Source organism: Ambystoma mexicanum, chromosome 9 (genome assembly GCF_040938575.1).
Source record: "Ambystoma mexicanum isolate Mex_15411 chromosome 9, UKY_AmexF1_1, whole genome shotgun sequence".
NCBI lineage: Eukaryota > Metazoa > Chordata > Amphibia > Caudata > Ambystomatidae > Ambystoma > Ambystoma mexicanum.
Window position 1 is genome coordinate 821,076,709 of NC_090931.1, and position 16,634 is coordinate 821,093,342.

At 45.0% G+C, this 16,634-nt stretch overlaps 1 protein-coding gene across 2 annotated transcripts in view; it reads right to left on the reverse strand.

Moving 5' to 3' along the window:
* Positions 1-16,634, reverse strand: part of LOC138488656 (potassium voltage-gated channel subfamily H member 8-like) — a 1,777,142-nt gene that overhangs the window by 623,740 nt on the left and 1,136,768 nt on the right. The gene's annotated exons all lie outside the window — the stretch shown is intronic.

A 16,634-nucleotide genomic window follows, 5' to 3' on the forward strand; every position in this document is an offset into this window, starting at 1 on the left:
TGCAACCCCTGATTTTTTTTTTTTTTTACATTGGGCCCAGGGGATATCACGCAACCCTTACAATGGGCCCAGGGGATATCACGCAACCCGTCCCCATACATAATGTCACCATATATAATATCGCCAATGGCTTTTCCCAGCAACGTTATGTGTGGGGACATTATTACCTGATAGCCCTCATTTCAAGTTTGGAATGCTTTTGTTTATTTAGGTGGGCCGTGCAGTTTTTTCGGATATGGGTTGTTTAAACGAAAATACATGACCTTCTGCCGAATTGACCTATTTTTTTGGTCAGATCTTTTTTTACCTATTGCGGGGGGAGACCCCCTGAAACGCCCGATAATGCAGGGGCATACTACCCCGACTTCCCCCACACCGTAACCTGTTCCCTTACCGCATCCCACATCTATTTCTTTTATTAAAATGTACCAATTGACCTACCGAATTTGACCCAAAGAATGCGGTCAATTCAGAGTAGGTCAATTTGGCATTAGATCAATTTGGGAAATACCGTTTTTTTCCTATAAGCAACAAGTTAATTCTAATGATACCATCTTATAGATTTATCATAGACCCACATTAAGGGCGCTGACTACTCTAGAAGGCGAACACCGCCACACAAAGTGATTTCACAGTCTTCTTGTTCCCTGGTAGGAACGATATTCACCAATTACATAGCTCACAGCACACACTTAATCCTCACTTGTGTTAGTTAATATTTAGTGGATTACCAAACTCAGCTGGATGAAAGCCTTAGGGGCGGGTCTAGTTACAAGTCTGGAATTATCAACAAACGGAATTACTGCTACTACATGCATTGAACATGCGGTAACCTGAAGGGTCCACATGATTCTAAGTCATGTGTACTCCTCCCTCATTCATCAACTTCGAGACTTGTAGGACTGCTGTATTACTACATGCAGTAATATCGCATGCGGGAATGCTTTTGTGGGTGGTAGCGGTGCGTGGTATAAATCAACATACCATAACTACTGTTAAATGTAGATGAAATTGAAGGCTTTCAGTAACAAAACATGCAGTTTAGTAGAGTGGTAAAACATTTGGTATTTCCAAATACCACATTTTGTTTTACCACTACCACCAAAATTTTAATCAGGCCCTAAATCGACCCGATTGGATCCGGACCTGTGCGTGTTACATGTTATGCTTAGTCCACTAAGCTTTCTAGCGGGCTCTGGTTTACTACTAGCCTTTGCTGCTGATCTTGGTAGCTGACGTTAGCCCCTGAGCGAAGTCAGGGCATGCTTCTTGTAGGTCTACGGCGGGATCCTAAAAACATTTTTTTTTTAAATTCAGAATTAAATGCTTTACAAGAAGTGTGGTAAATGAAATGAATTTATATTTTACCATATTACCATGTGTACAAGTGTACACATGGTAATATGGTAAAGAGTAGAATTAATTGAATGACAATGATGAGGACGATGACATCAATCAGGTGTAATCGACTCTGAAACTAAGCCTTTGTGGCTCCCTTATAGTGAGCACCTACTTTAACTAGCAAACCAACATACACAGTTATGCAGCACCTGCTGCAACATAAGGGTGGGCTGGAGAGTAAAAGGGGCTCAATAACTGAGCACAGAGGCTGCTTTCCCAGTCATGACCTCGCCACTGAAGTGCAATGTCCCCCCAGAGTACCACATGTTGCAGCACAATTAGACTCAAGAGTAGTGCACTTTACATAGGGTGCTGCCTCAGTATCCATCCCATGGTGTATCTCTTCCAGAAACAGTGGTCTTGCCTGAGCCTGCAGCCAGCTGCTGCCCTATCAGTACATAGCTGCATGGTAACCAGAACAGGAAAAGGCTGACTTAACAACAGGGTTACAGAGAGATGGTTAAAAGTGCAGAGGGCGAGTATGCACACATATGTGGTCAAGGCTGGATGGGCGGAAGGTTAGCCCACTGCCATTGTAAGGTCATGTTGCATGACTTTGCTGTGGAGCAGTCCCCTGTGGAAATGTCTTCTGTTACTGGCCGTCCCAGACACCCCAGTCAGTCTTGTAAGGCCAGGTGGGTGGAATTCCTGGGTCTGATGTGTGCAAAGCATGTGCGAGAGTTAATAGAAAAGCAGCGCCCACCTGATTTCTCCGAGCCCTGTGTTCAGGGTACGGGTGCATGTGCTAAAACAGGAAAATGGGGTCATCCAAGCTTTCATTGGCTTACCCAGTGGTAGCTGAGGTCAAAAGGTCAAGGTCCATCAATAGAAGGGGAGCAGGCCTGACATTAAAACAGAGAAGGTCAATATTGCTTAGAACAATGAAGGTCCACATAAATGAAGTATTTATGTACTCTGTATCTCTGTGTCGCAGGAAACATGGAATACAGAGTAGATATCAGATGCGCACAGAAAGTCTTTTTTATGTCTTTCACATACTAACTAAATGGTTACAGATCTCCAGCGCGTTTCCATGGGTGACTGGCTGTGACCCAAACATGCTCTCTTAGGAGTTGCAAATATGCTGAGTACACCACATTTTACACTGGATATGCACTATCTTGTAACCCGTAGACTCATACAGTTACCACACGTTTCTCGTTTCGCTGTGCGCACCTCTTCGTCGCCAAGGCCCGGGCTGCGACTGATGCAAGTGAGGTTCAAACAGGGCTTTAAGTAGGCCAGTGCTAGCCAGAACTCAACCCTCTGAGTCTTCATATATTGGCCTTGAGCCATGGTTCTGCCAAGGCTCTCTGAACTTACCTCCCTGAACCAATTTCTTTAAAGTACTGGTCTTTGCCAGTACATATCACCTTCAGTAATGTTAAGACTCACAACATCAGTTACATTTGAAAGTAGGTTGTTTTCAAACAAGAAAGGAAAAATTATAATAGAATAAAGTATTTGATTTTTGCAAAAATTTGTAATAAAATATTATATTTGGAATGATGTTTAATTAGTTTGTACGAATACTAGATTTCTTTCACAAAAAGTATGGGATTGCAAGGTCTACTGACCCATTTTGATTTGATGTTCAGTTTCATATTTGAATACATTTATTTTGGTCAACATTTTTACACACAATAGCTATATTTTAATATATTTTTTAAGTCAGAATTTGTTTGCCTTTCATTGCACCATTGTAAACTCTATTGGCTCTGATAGGTCACGCCTTTAATTACACAGGCCACTCCTCGTTTGAAGCTTGATTAGCTACTTGCTATCTGAGGCTGCACAAATCCTTTTTAGGTCCCACCCCCACATATTGCATCATGACGCATTAGAGCACGCCCTCGATTTCTTATCCCATTTAAAGTGCTGGGTTCAGACGTCACCAGTGACTCGATGACACACTTCCCTAGATAAATGCATGTTTTAGGGACTGCTCCTTACTGCTGCTCGGAGAGGCGAGGCCTCCGGTCTTTCTGTGCAGGATCTGCATAAGGAAAGCAGCATGGCTCTCGAGGGATCTATGTGATTGTTGCGACGTCCATAATTACGACGGCCGAAAATGCCGACTTTTATTATCATTATTTTTTAAACCCCTTTACACCATATACATATACGGGGGGACACCCCACACAGCACCCCCATATTAGCATTATATCACGTACCCCGGCCACATAGATATATGGTGCAAGAGGGTCTTAAAAAAAAGTCACGATTTTCGGCCGTCGTTATTGTAAGGACGACATTTTGGCCCATTAACCTCTCGAGAAGCAAAGGTTCTTGGAACTGGCAAATGGTCTGTTCTTTTTGGGTCCCGGGAAGAGAGCACAGAGAAGAGCCTTGGTCTATAAAAGGCATTTATTCTCCAACATTGGCAGATGTTCAGCATCAGTTGCGATATTGGAAGGATGACCTTGGCACGGCTTCAATGTAATTCCTCTTCTGGTGACTTCTTAATTTTTTAGCACCTGTCCCCAGAAATTAGAAAACATGGGCGCAAACCCTAAGATCATTTCGCAAACCGGGAGTTGAGAGGGGTGTCCGCTCTCAACTGAAGACCGGCATCCATTAAAAAATGCTGCAATCACCAAATCAGAGAGCGCCAACATATTCCATTTTTTCAAGACAGTTTTCCAGACTTTTGCTCAGCTGCGGATTTAAAGTTATTCCAGAGATCTGGCAACTGTAGCCCTCACTCTCCAAGGCAGGCAGAGGTCGTTGCCATGTATGGAAACCTCCATATTCCACTCACACTTTCAAGACACTATTTTAGGATGTTGGACTCAGGGAATCTCAACGTCACATTCCCAGTGAGGCCTAGGATGAGGCTGCATGGTTAATAGGTGGGAAAAGAGAAACAAAATACAGAGCCCCCACACCAGCGTTGCAGCATAGAAATCTTGGTCAATGTGGGATTGTGCTAATGGTAACAGTGGGGGAATATTTCTGTCCCCCAGGCCCCAACCGATCAGGACTGGTTTGAGATTGGAGCTGGGAAGATAGTATTGCCTTGCTGCGAATCAGAGCTAGGAGCTGTGACGAATCAACTTCCGGGGCATCGGTGGTCCAGGGATGAATATCGGTTTCTAAAGCATTAATCAGCCCCACACCTCTAGTGGACCAGAAGAGATCTGAACAGATGGGCAACACAAGCAAATTATAAACCTCCTTGTCCAATTTTGGTAACGTGGATGGAATTCAGGCTCCTCTCTACAAGGTTGTGGATCGTTGGCCAGTTGCAACACAGCGAAAATACAATGATTACCCAATGATAAAAGGGACTGTCCAGTCAAGGTTGTATAAAAATATCTACTTTATTATTATCACAACAGACAGTTCTAGCACATCACACAATACAACCTAATCCATAAAGGAATGCAGAGGAAAGACAGTTTCAAGAAAAAAAAGGGATGCACTCTGGATACTGACAGGAGGGCAGTTGGTAAAGTAATTAATTGCAATAGTTCAAGGATACTTGGTTTCAACACAAAGGGAGCAATAGGTCATAAAATGTCACTAGAGGCCTTTGGGGATGGACCAGGGGGAGAGAACCACAATGTACATTGTGTTAGTAGAAGTTCTTGGTGCTTGACAGGGTCGAATCGGTTTCAGGGTGCTTTGCAGATTTTGCGACCGAGTTCAAGATGGGAGACAGCTGGAGGTATCAGGCGGCAGTCTGTTTTGTGAACAAGGCTGGACAAAGGCCTGCAGGCTGGCCTACATGGTGGCTCGGGGTCAGGAATCGTCTCAGTGCTGGTTGGTGGGTCTGAAGCACTGGTCGAGGGCTCTCAGATGACGTTAGCGAGTGCGGCATGACAAGAGTTAGCAGTGCAGTCGGTTGCAGCTCGAGGGGCTCGACTGGCTCGGAAATGTCCTTTAAGGTGAATGCTGGTTGATGCTTGTCGATGCACTCCTTCTAGCTTCTTCACTGGGGTTGTGCCGTCCTTTAAGGTGGACGTCCCAAATCTGAGGAGAGTGTTGCATGCAACGGCCTTGTCCTTGCTTTGGTTCAGTGACTCTCTGGCACTTAACACATAGGAAGCTTTCTTGGAGAGCCTAGCAGGGCATGCTGTGTGCTGACTAGGTACCAGTTCTGGAGGGTCCTCTGGATTCAGTATATCCCTCTGTTGCCTGGGAGATGTTTAGGGGAGGGATCTTGCTTCCCTCTTTGGAAATCCTGGCCTTCCTTCACTGGCCGAAGCTGCAAGGCAGACTGTACCTACAGCCAGGGTCCAATGCTGAGTTCTTCTTGTTACTCCTTGCAAAGTCTTCAGATGATCTGCTCAAAAGAGGGGTTCAACCTTCTTTTAAAGCCAAATGGGACACAGTGATTGGTGTAGGCTAAGCCTACCTTACTAAACCAATCCTGGGTCCCCACCAACAATTACCTCTATGCATGAGGTCCTCCCTTTCCCTTCAAGGAAATGAACGAACAGGAAGTTGTAGCACTCCTTAAAACTATCAAACCCTTCAATTGTAAAGGGGACGCTTGCCGAGCTCAGTTCACCAAAGGAAGTGCCTCCCCCTTGCACCTGTCATCACAGCCTTTATTAACACCTCTTTCTTGTCAGGCTATGTCCCTGCATGCCTCAAAGAAGCCTGGGTACGGCCCCTTCTGAAAAAACCTGCACTCGACCAAACCATCCCAGGGAATTACAGACCCATCACCACTGTCCCTTTTCTATCGAAAATTCTCTACAAAGCAGCTTACCTGCAGGTACACAAATTCTTAGAGGCAAATAATCTGCTTGGTCTCTGGCAGTCTGGCTTCGGTCCCAGCCACGGGACCGAAACTGCATTATTGGACCCTAAAAACTAGATAGATGATTTCAGGGTTGCAGGCAAACCAGCCCTCCAGCTGCTCCTCGATCTATTTGCAGATTTTGACTTGGTGGACCATGATACCCTATGCCATCACCTCTCCACCGCTGCCAATTTCTCACCTAACGTTACAGCTTGGATCACATCCTTTCTCCAAGAAAGAGTTATGAAAGTTTTTTTTGACCAAGCTTGCGCTAGCCCTAATTGGATGATATGTGGAGTCCCACAAGGATCTTGCATTTCACCCACCCTCTACAACTTGTTCATGAGGCCCCTCTTCAACTTCCTGGATGCACTATGCATCACATATACCAATTATGCTGATGACACGCAAGTCCTCATCCCCCTAACAGGTGACTATGAGTTCGATAGGGAAACTCTAAACTCCAGCTACTCCACAATTCAAACATGGATGGCAGAAAACTGTTTATGCCTTAACGGTGAAAACACTGAACTTCTACTTATTGGCTCTCCAGGAACCCTAAGAACTTGTTGTAAAATACAGATCGTTCTTGATCGATAACACCTCCATCCCTGTCTCACAGGTGGTAAAACCCTTGGGGGTCTACTTAGGCTAACCTTTCAATGGTCAGACAGGTTCACGCCATAGCGTCTGCTGCGGCCTATCATTCTAAAATGCTCACCGCTGCTAGACCATTCCTGACAGAACAGAACTGCCCCACCATAGCCAGAGCAATAATTGGGTCATGGCTTGACTACTGCAACACCCTCCTGTCAGGCACTTCTGCAAAAAACACCAGAAAACTCCAGACTGTCCAAAACAATGCACTTAGGGTGGCCATCTCAGCAACCAGGAAACTGGACCACTGGCTCCCCAGCAAGGAATGCATCATCTTCAAAACCCTCGCCCTCACCCACAAAGGTCTCCATAACACCGTCCCCCGTTACCTTTCACAGCACATTTCTAAACCCTCCTCACACAGACCTACAAGAACCCCTTACAAAAAACGTATAATTATTCCTAAAACACTCAGGACCCATGCAGGAGGTTCTAGCTTCCCGGTCAATGCCACAACCAACAGGAACTCCCTCCTATTGCACTTGCGAAGCATTGACTCGCACACAGCCTTTAAGAAAACTGTCAAAACACTACTGTTTGTATAAACCGGACCCGCCTGGCTCCGTGCCTTGGACACTGTGAGCTACCTGTCCCATTCTCTGCAACCAGCTATGCTAATTGTATTATTTATGTATTATTTATGAAAAAACAATCATCTATGTACGTGCATCAATGCACCATATTAGGCTTTTGCTCTCTGTAACCATGAGCAAAGCCTCCAACCTGTAACTAAGACACCCTCCTGCAACCTTGCCTCGATGCCCTCCGGCTGTAGTGAGCTTTACAAATGCAAATAAATACTAAATAAAATAAAACAAGGTAAAGGGCTGAAAACATGTAATACTTAGTCCCATCCATCTTCCTGTCTGTTGCGGATCAAAGGGTCTCTCTGGTTAATTGAGCTCTCTGTGGTTCCTGATTAAAGCGGCAGCTCTCCCTTGAAACTGTGGTGAGAACAGACTTTCTGTCTCCATCAATTCACATACTCCTACCCTCTGAATGGCGTCCCACTGCAGGAGTTGCCTACTGTAAACACATAGGGCCTCATTCAGAGTATGGAGGTAGTCATGGTGCTATTTGAGCCATGACTACCTCCCATACCGCTACAGACTCCGCCCTGGTTCAATGGGGACTTACCAGTCTAGTCCGACCTTTGCGGGACCGGTAAGTCCCCATTGAAAAATCCATTCCCCATTCCCATTGAGCCCCCAGAGGGCTCAATGGGAATGGGGAAGTAGCTAATAACGCTACCGCAAATTGTGGTACCGTTATTAGCTCCGAAGTCCCTTAACGGGTCCCGTCCACAATGCCTGGTAAAACCAGGCGTTAAAGGAGGGACCCACTAAGGGACCTCGGAATAGGGCGCAAAGGGATTACCGGCACCGATGTCCTTAACAGTGCCCAGTATCCCTTTGCGCCCTACTCGGAATGAGGCCCACAGTCCCAGACATGACAGACCACTGCCCTTGATACTGCGAAGCCAGAGCTAGCTTCAGGTTGACACAGTGCATATTAAAGGTTGCTGGTGTTTCCTGTCTCCTTTGTTAGCCCTGCAGCCAGGCCCCAAGTGGGCCTGTTTGAAGTATACTCTATTAGTATGTTAATTATGTTAATTGCTGCCACCATCTGCAGAGGGTAAACAAACGGCCATGGTGTTCCATAAAGCCTTTGATAGTTAATTAGGCTGGCCATGGCAGGAGGAAGGCTTTGAACCTCCCCCTTCAGAGATGCATCAAGTACTCCACCTGTCAGATCCCTAATAAATATGACACAGAGGGCTGCGCCTGTAGGCTGTGCCCACCAAGAGTACACAGGTCTATGTGTATGTCGTGCAGAGAGCATAGGAAAATGTGTGTGGATTAGCCCCACACATTTTCCAGAGGTTGATCTACCATCATTCAATTTCCTATAAAATTTCCAAAAAGCCCAGCTGAGCGCACATCCACCGCGCGGATGGTCGAATTCCTCACAGGAGCGAAGAGGACCACCGAGCTCCAACGACCTTGTGTCCATTTCCAAGTCTAATGACACCGTGCCACTTCCGAACACAGGAAGCTCAGCAATAATGGAGGCTCACCTAGCGGCAGGTGTCAGTGGTTAATGCCATTCCCCTGTCATTATGCAGCACTTACAAGCGCGGCAGATAATAGGTTTCTCTCTGGGAAAGGCACAAGCAGGGACGCTGTTTTAACGACCTCTCCATCTAATTACGCGCTGTAATAACACCAACGCCCCGTCATCTTCCTTCCCATAGTATTTCATAACTGTTTTTCTATTCCTGAAAGCGGCTCAGATGCCAGCTGCCTCGAGCATTTCTGTTGCGTGAAGGAATCAGTGTTATCGCATCCAAGAAAATATGACAGCAGAAAGAAGGAATCTGCAATAGTCTTAGGGCGAACCGGGGAGGATTGTCCATCCTCTGGGGAGCCTATCCAAGCCTTCCGAGGTTCACATGGCTCTTTCCTTCTATCATCCAATTCAAAGTTCCAGCTCCGACACACTCATTGTGTGATCCCATGGCTGCCAATCTTTACCATTACAAATGTGCATTTGCTTTCATTTTACATAGGGCATGTCAGTATTTTTCTAAGCGTGTCCATTTTCTACCAGAGGAGAGCGCCGGGTGTGATGAAGTCATGTGCCCAGAATCACATGGTTCGGTTAACTGTAAATGTCAACGTAGAGACCAGATCTCAGCTTAGCAGTTAAAACATTCTACAGTAGGTCACACTTCCCACATCCCTCTAATGTGTTGCTCAACATTCTCCTCGGCTAATGCTTGATTGACTTACTTTTAAGAAACTGCTACACGGGGAGGAGCTGTCTAATTGGTATAAAAAACACAAGTGGATGTGAGAACTGATCCAAAAGCCCTGTCCCGATTTACTCCATTTCTTTGGACTGCACAAGGTTACCTGCACCCGTCTGCACAGCGGGCACGGCTACAATGGATAAAGGAAGGTTACATGTAATTCCAAGTCCTTGGAAAATAACTTAATTTGCATGCGATTTGCAAAGGAATGCAGGCCAAGAACCAATTTGCATCCAGTGTGAGCAGGCCGGTCAGCCTCCCTTCGAAGCTTAGTCAGTGGCTTTTTCAGTGTTTCCTCCACCCTCCCACTACTGTTTTTTTCCACCCTACCCCCCTACAGCACTATCTGAAATGTCGTCAGGCATGCTTTGATAGTCGCTTGTTTTGTTCCTCCCCTCTTTTCTGCACCCCTCTCCCTCACCTTTTGTTTTTCTGCGGCTCTACCAGAAATGTTGTCAGGCCTAGTAGGGTTGTCGCCTGTCTGTTTCCATTTCCTTCCCACTCTCCCCCTCCCTTCCTTATCTATGTTTTAGCTCTTGCACTATCTGAAATGTCGTCAGGCCGAGTACGATAGTTAATTTCACATCCTTACTGTTCATGGCCTGTAAGAATGTCATTGTATTTTCCCTTGTTCCCTCCCTTGCCTTGAAGCGCTTTGAAACACTTGTGTATATCATATCATATCATATCAAGCTTCTCAAAGTCATTGCATGCCCCATGCTCCTGGCCTGAATTCATTCCCATTGTGAAACACGCTTGCTTTTCTTCTCATAGAAAATCCCTAGTGTGTGGGACGGCTGCAGGGCCCCCCAATTGTGGGAAGACAGCCCCAGAGGCTTCCTTTGTAAGTGAGACAGGATCATTCCTAGCCTTCTTTCTTTACATGTTTTGGGTGGTCCCTGTGCTAGGTGGAAATGACACGGAGACAAATACCCACGTGTTCTCTTTGTCTTAGATCTATCGATCTTTCTACATTAGGGTTCTCCAAGTCCAGTCCTCAAGAGCCAAATCCACTTCATGTTTTCAGCAGATGGACACAAACTACATTTGGAAACTGTCAATATAAATGGGAGTTATTTAGATATGTAAATTAAAGTGGTCTTAGATAGCGGCCTTCTGTTAATAATGCTGGCCTTGCTGTGCATTGGTTCTGTAAGAAAGGAGGGCTGGGGGAGTTAGTCGGATATCGGGAAGGCAGATGCAGAATCCTTTGGTGTTGTTCGATGCAGGTCGGAAGTAACAGTTACCTTTGTGCCGATATGAAAATCTCTCTGTTGTTTGTGGTTGGGACCGACTGTGCAGATTAACCATATGGGCAGCCCCTGGATTGTGGAGTGCAGAAACTAACAGCATGGTTGTTAATGTAAGATGGATAGTGTGTGAATCTGTTAAGTACACTAGATCTGGCTGTCGTCAGATGTATGTATTCAGTGGTGCTCATGAAGACTTGGTGCGGTGGCGCTCTTGAGGACCACACTTTGAGACCCTTGTTCTACACAATGATCTATATCGGTGGGAGAGTATTCCTGAATTAATAGTTTGAATACGTGGGGTAAGGTTGCTCCTCTTACCTATTGAAGACTGGATGTTGTTCTAGGGCAGCAGATTTGAGGTGGACCTGATGAGAGGGTCTCATGTGGACTCCAGTATGTTACAGTGTTATCGTCTTGTCTAGGAATCTGTCACACATTTCCACGTGTACCCCCCAGTGGAGAGATACAGAGATATTGGCAGTGTTGTCAAAACCAATCACCACGGAACCAGAGAAGCCAGACCTGCAGCACGTCACACCCCTGCAGTGTGAGTGTATTTAAGGGTATTGCCTGTTATTTTAAGGTGAGATGGTCGACTGCTTCTGGAATCCCTCTAACTTAGAGTGAAACTCAGCAATGATGGAAGTCCCCCCGCCCCCCTTTGTCTGTGACATTGTGGGAGCATGGGAGGTGGTCCCCTTGCTACAGTTTCAGGTAAGTGTGTGCAGCTCCTTTTGTCCAGCCCACCTGTGGGCAGGAAGCTTGGTTTACCGTAAGAGACTCCCATAGTGGTGGATAATTAACCTTTGGGGCTCTAGGCGCCAAGATGGACCACCCTTTCCTTATAGTAATATGTAGCTGGGATATTGAGAGGCAAAATACAGGTGCATGTCCTGTTAAACGGGAAATCATATCATGCCTCCTATTCATTTATATTGGCCTGAGCCTAGTCGCTCTGCGAAGAAAACCGCATTGCAAAGTTCCGATTTCTGATTGACTTCACCGCCATTTTAGAATCATCCACCATTTCATTTTGATTTCTGTTCGCATGATTCTTTGTTCTAAAATGGTGGACTGTGTTTCTAACTTGCAACCATGCCTTCCCAACCTTTGAGTTCTGTTAATGGTTAGACTGTCCGCGAGCCGACTGTTTAGACTAGGTAATGAGACCTTGTACTACGAATGACTTGTATGTGAACTCGGCACAAACTCTAGACCGCAGATTATTAACATGTAGAGGGGCTGGACAATAATGTTGGAAATGTATATAAACATGAATGTTCAGATGTCCAGCACTCTCCCTCCTCACTCTGACGGGCTGGTACTCATTGAGGGGTGTCGAGAGCCAGATATCTATCTGTATCAGATCTGTGTTTCTTTGTAACTGCGCAGTATTAAAGATCTGTGAATCTTTATAGCCCGTTTTGGTGTATTTCCTTTTGTGGTACTCAGCCTCGATATTTCCTTGCTTTTACAGATGGCGCCCGAATAGGGACCCTCAAGATTGATGCCACCTAGTTGAAGAGTTGACACGGCTATCAGACCGGGATCGGACGGTGAGAAAGGGGGCCCCTTCTTGGATGAGACGTGAGACCTCAACAGTACTGCACGACCCGATCCGTGGACGGTGAGCAGGTGATCCGAGACAGCATCTTGATGAGGGTCCATATATTGAGGCGGGCAGTTTTGCCAAAATCACCAACCACGAGGGTCCTTTGTTGTCCTTTGCAATCCGATCGGACCTCCCTTAGTTCTTTGATCAGGTGAGTCGTGCCCCGATACCTAAGTATCCTGATAATTTGATTTGGCATATTTTACTCGCGAGCACATTATTGACCAGGTAACACCAGAAATCTGAAATGCCTGAGAAATTGTCTGCCTGTTTCAGGGCATTATTCCGCAGAGACAGACAATCTTTGGAATTTGGCCTTCTGGCGCCACAAGGGGGGTCGCCGGTGTGCACTATGTACTGTAAGCACGACATTGGTAGTATAGTGTTTAATGATATTTGGCACAGACAAACTAGACATGCTTCCGAACTTCAGTGGCCAATCAATGGTAGCTTTGAGATTCCTCATATAGAATATTTAGAATCTATATTGTTAAAGAAAAAAAGCTAGACCTGCAGCATTTGATGTATTGCAAAATTGGAAAAAAGAAGCTATGCAGCAACTTAAAAGTAGAGAGAAACATGCGCGCCGACATATGTCGAACGCTGAGAAAGTGTTATTGTATGATCAAAACAAACAGTCAGAGTCAGTAAGAAATATGGATAGGGCTTTTCAGCTTGGCATTCAGAAAATATACCCATCTAAAGATTTTCATGTGTTTGATTAATTAATTGACAAGCTTCTAAAGGAACGCAGGCCTGGTGCCACTGCGCCACCTCCGTATGTACCTATTTCTGTTGCTTTACCTCTTACTGCTGTTGTTCCTCCTCCCATAGCAATTGCTGCTCCTCCTATCGTTCCTCCTATTGCTCCTCTTCCTCTTCCTCTGGTTATTGTTCCTCCTCCTATCGTTACTCTTCCACCTGTGCCTCCGTCTTTGCCTGCTGCCATGGGTTTGGTAGATTTGCCTCTTCCACCAGTGTTAGTATCTTTGTTACCTATTGTTCAAGATGTATCTACTCTTTCTCTTCCAAGTGGTTCTGTTCCACTTGTAGTTGATAATGCAGCAGAATCAAAGATTGTAACTCGTAATACAGTTTCTAAAGAAAGAGAGATTTGAATGCATGGGCTAGACAGCGCATGGAGAAGGGTGAACAATCTGATGTTTTTGCTACACTCTCTAATTTAGAAAGTTTTCCTGAGAAAAATGTTTTTATTGAAGAACTGGGAATTCATTTCGCTGTAATGGGGAACAGACTGAACGATGTAGATCTTCCACAAGGGTTGAGGGATCTGAATGTTTTAGCATATTCAAGCGATACTGCAGAGAAAGTGTATGAGCACGTCAAGAGGGTTTTTGAGTATACAAGGGAGTTAGAAAGGTTACGGAATGAAGAAATAGATGGTGATAGTTTGGACGCTATGTTTGTACAGAAACAGTTCCTTCCTCTTTGTAAATCGATGAGTGAAGAAACGCGAATTTGCACAAGAGATGCAGTTAGATGGATTTCAGACATTGATATCTCCCGTAGAAGTATATGACACGTATAGTCAGTATACGCCAGAAATGCAGAGGAAAGTGATACAGGGTATGGTAGAATACCTGCAGGATGAATGTATTAAAAGAAACATTTGTTGTCCCGCAGAATTATTGAATATCTATAAGAGAGCTTTTTTGTCTGACACTCCTTCAGCTGCTTTAGCGCTCGATTTAGCTCTGTTGCTCAGTAAGCGTTCGGAGTTGCCTACTTCTCAGTTGTCTATGAGAGAGGTTCCACTGAAATTTTCCCTAAAGTTGAGGTTCCGGCTAACACCGCAACGGGTGTAGCCGCCTATGACATTGATGCACATAATGTATCACAGTTTGTTCACGTCCCGTTCTCAAGACAGGAAGTGAACACCATAAGACAATCCATCGCAGATATTAGAAAGAATCCGACAGGGTTCTATAAAGAAATGGAATCTGTGTTGCAGCCGTCAGTATTCACTTTGGGTGATATAGATTTGTTATTTCCTGTGCTCCTACCTGCCGATTTGTGGAAACAGATTATCACAGTAGATGATGTAGTAGGGTTAGGGGACACATGGGATAATTTGGCTAGGCAAGATAGAGAAAGGAACGCTGGTGAGAGACCACCACAGGTAATACCGCCTTTGCCTGATAGAATAGTGACAAAACTGAAAGCCTTAATTCCTGAGAGAAGGATTGTCTGGGACAAACTTACTGCTTGTGTCCAAGGGAAGCTTGAGGGTGCTACCGAATTCTTTAATCGGTTTGAGCAAGTGTTTTCAGATTTCAGTGGACAAGATTTAAGCACAGAGTCTGTAAAACGACTATTTGTAGACAAATTTGTGCGAGGATTGTTGCCTGACATCCAGCCGCAAATTATGACTTCTGAGAGCGCTTGGCAAGCGAAGTCTCAGTCTGAAGTATTGCATATGGCTCAGTACTACAGAAACCGAGTCAATAATGAGAAAGAAAGGATCGAAAAGATAAAGGGAGACCTGAAAACTAAGGTGTTGCTGCAACAAATTGTTAGCGGTCCTATAGCGGGTAGTACACAGTTTAGGGGACAGTATGTTCCAGAAGGTAATGTGCCGTCGGGTCCTGTACACGTGAACCAATGTGCTTATTGCAGGCAAGAGGGTCATTGGCGAGCACAATGCCCGATCCCCGTGCAGATTTCAAATAACACATTTGGTATCATGGGTAGACGATCCAGAGGCCGACCTGGGGCAGGGGGTACTGGTAGAAGCCAGTTTTCTCAGAACTCACAGTCTTTTGCACAAGACAATCAGTCACCGATTGTGAATAATGGAAACATTTTTGATCATCCTTCTACTGCATATCTCTCTGAAGACCTTCCCTTTGATGATATATCGTTTCCCTAGGATTGCCCGAAGCAGGGTTTGGAACCTATACCTATTCCAATTGATCAGAAAGGTCCCTACGTTGAGATAATGGTGGGAAATAGGAAACATCTATTTTTGATAGATACAGGAGCACAGAATTGTTCCATTGACCATTCACGGGTTCCAGACATTCCACTGTCGGGGCAAACCAATGTTTCTGTAGGGTTTTCTGGTATGCCAGTGGTTAGTCCGGTTTCTTCGCCGGTACCGATTACACTGGGTCCATTCACGGACTACTGTCCATTTCTTTTGACATCGAACTGTGGTGAGAATTTGCTGGAGTTGAATCTGTTGAAGGAATTAAATGCAGTAATTCATTGTTCTTCGGATGGAGTGCATTTGACGATTTCACCACAGTAATTTTCTGCCTCACAGTTCCTGACCAGACCTTTGCCGCCGGAATTTAGTGACGTTCCGGAGTGTTTATGGGCGATCGATGACAATGATGTTGGTGTTTTACAGATTGAGCCTGTTAAAATCATTTTGAAACCTGGAGTAAAGTTGCCACGTATTCCTCAGTATAAGATTTCTGGTGACGGTGAGCAATTTTTGCAGTGTATAGTTTCCAATTTTGTACACCGTGGAGTAATTGAAGAAATTGCAGGTAGCTTGTGCAGTAGTCCGATTTTGCCTGTGTATAAGAAAGGAGATAATGCAATTCCTTTTCATTTCATTATCGATTTACGCGCTATCAACAGGATTGTTGCTCCACAATTTCCTATTGTGCCTGTTGTAACGATGATATTAACTATGATCCCAGCTTCTGCTACTCATTTTAGTGTTGTAGACCTTAAGAATGCTTTCTTTAGCATTCCTATACACAAGGATAGCAGATACCTGTTCGCGTTCACCCTAGGGGGACACTCATTTACATTCACCCGTGCACCTCATGGGTACACGGAGAGTCAGAGCATTTACAGTAGGGCTTTGAAAGAACAGCTTGATACACTCAAGTTGCCCACTACTTGTACATTGCTTCAGTATGTTGATCTTCATTTAGCTGCAGATTCAGAAAGTGCCGGCAAGGAGGGCACCGTGTTGTTGCTTATTCACCTAGCAAAGCATGGACATAAAGCTTCACTGAAAAAGTTTCAATATTGTCAACAGGAGATCGCCTATTTAGGCTATCTCCTGTCAAAGGAGGGAAGAAGATTGACGCCTGAGCGGATGATTAAAATAATTTCTGGCATGTCTGTCCCAAATACACAGAAAGGAAGTCAGAGCCTTGATAGGAA